We start from the raw sequence: 2,694 nt of genomic DNA on the forward strand, positions 1-2,694 counted from the left end.
TGAAAAAGAAAGAAAGAGAGAGAGAGATAGACAGACACATAACGTATAAACGTAAGTATGTAGTAGGTAATACGTGTATCTGGAAATGGGCGTTAAAGTCAGAAGACCGTGGTGTGGTGGTGTTGTTGTGTTGGTGCTTCTTGTTTCTTTGCGTATGTATGTGCGTTTGTGTGTGTGTACGAGAAATCTTTCTGGACCCCGACACGAAGTTTTGCCCGGTCGGTATCAATTGGCCGTGCTGTGCTCTCTGCGTTATATACCGGTCGACCTTCTAAAGTTGCAACACGAGACCTGACACAGATAGGAGAGGCTGCTGTGTTGCTGTTGTTGGCTGTTGGTTGTTGGTTGCTGTTGCCGTTACTGCTATTGCTACCTTCGTTGTCGTCCTCGTTGTGTTTCCTCCACTCTCACCAACACACTTCTTTATATATTTATATATGTGTGTTGTACGAGGGACTTACGAAACTTACGTGAGATACTCGGTGAGATCGTTTAACCGGTCGAACTCCGTTTGCTTTATAGATCGATTAAATCCCACTTTGTCGGTCAATCCGTTATCCTCTTCGATCTTGACTTCTTTTTTTTTTCCTTTTATTTTTATTTTGTCATTGATAATTTTCTTTTTTAGTTTCATTGTTGTCATTTATTACATTCGGTATATATTGTGAAATCGGATGCCTTCATGCCAAATACTTAAATAGATGTTCATGAAAGATTGATAGGTGGTCACTGGATAGCTCAATGGGTTGAGTAACCGCCTGTAAAGCAGAAGATCTTGGGTTCAAATCCCCGATGTACAGTTAGTCCAACGGGTCCAATTTTTTCACGTATCTTACAATACTATAATAAAAGTAGGATAAAATAATGGAAGGATTTTTTATTAAAGGTTCCTTTTTAATGAAAAAAAAATTAAAAAAAATAAAATAGGACGATTTAAAATCTGATTGGTGGGGTTCTCTCGCGAGTCCCATCTTTCGATTATTTGTCAAGGAGTTTTTCTATAGTCTATACTATCTCTCAACTTGCAGAAGCACCGAGAGAGTGTTGTAAGTAATTTGCGTTTGGACAAACCGCAAGCCGCATTCTCCAGGCACACACTACTTACTGGACGTTTACGGACTCCCTTGATCCGGGCCAATAAAGTCCACGGCCATATCGCGGCTCTGTTGCTGTGTATTAAAGTATATCGTTTCAACGAATGCTTTTTTTTAAACGAATAGAAAACTTTTCCACCGGTTTCAAATATATCCTATCCAAGTTATTCTGCGTACTATTCAAAACATTATTTAACTAATTGTAAGTTTTAAATCAAACCTTTCGACTGTATAACATTTTCGTATTTCAAACACCAATTTGAATATTATTTCCATCTCGAATCGTTCGAGTTATGTGTAATTTAATAACGTTAATTGCTATTCATCCCTATTTTCCTTCAAACTCCCCACCCACCCTTTATTTTTCTCACTCTCCCTTTTCAATTCCTAGAATTATAACAAACGATGCAAAATATATTTTATCGCGTTGTATTTATTGTTTTATCCACGTAATAAACGCAATTATCATTTTGTTCTACATCATTGCAAATTCTTCCCTAAATGATGCAATCAAATTGTTAATCCACGTATTTTATTTTATTTTATTTTGTTTTGTTTTTTTTCGTATCCTATTTTTTTAACCAACTGATTTTTTATTCTGTTACAGGAAAACATTTCGACCCCAGAGCCGGCTGATATATCCGAGGACGATCACTATTCAAGTGAGCAGAAATTATTTCATCCTATAATATATTTTATTATAACGCGTATACATTTCTATCTGTGTACGTTTCTAAAATCTTTTTACGCGTCAATTTAAATATTCAATCTCTCGATCGATCGCGAAACGAATCAGGAAGAATAATATATTATTTCATTTTCCTTTTCTTTTCTTTTTTCAAGTTATTTTTTAAGGTAGAATATATTTATCATAGTAACCATTTCCCATTATTTTCTATATACCATCCTAGCGTTCGTAACATTGACTATTTCTATCTTCATCTATTTCTTTCTCTCATTTTTTACCTTCCTCCCACCTCCAGCCCCCATTTTCTCGGGTCAAATTGGGAATTGGGAATACCCGTTTTGGGAATTTGACCCCAATACTATGTGGCAGAGAATAGCGTTTCTGTACTATTGATTTAAACGTTATACAACTCCCCATAACCATACGACAATTTCTAAAATCGTTCGATTAAATATAATTCACATCGATTTTGTTTATCATTCTAGATCTTATTTTTTTTATTTTGTTTAAATCTTTCATTCAAAAAATAAAATTTTTTATCCGAACTTTACGAACGTATTAATTTATTTTAATCGTTTCAATTGTTATTTATTTTTTCTTTTTAATATTTTATTTTACACGATTATTTATTCGTCATTTATTTTCGTAAAATCAAAATTACATCACGGGTGATAAAAAAATGATATTTTTATTCGCAAAGAATATATCTTATTACTCCTACGAAAAATTATTTCAAATCATTGATACCCCGTTAATACATAATTACACAAAAATAAACAAAACATTCGGTTAACGTATAAATATCAATAAACGTTACGTATTAGCGAATAGCAGGAGTACCTTTGACGTATTAAGCTGTTATCCGGTAATAAAAAAAAAAAAACCCATCCACCCGCACCCCCACCCTTCCTC

This window comes from Polistes fuscatus, unplaced genomic scaffold (assembly GCF_010416935.1).
Source record: "Polistes fuscatus isolate 324 unplaced genomic scaffold, CU_Pfus_HIC Scaffold21, whole genome shotgun sequence".
NCBI classification, from domain to species: domain Eukaryota; kingdom Metazoa; phylum Arthropoda; class Insecta; order Hymenoptera; family Vespidae; genus Polistes; species Polistes fuscatus.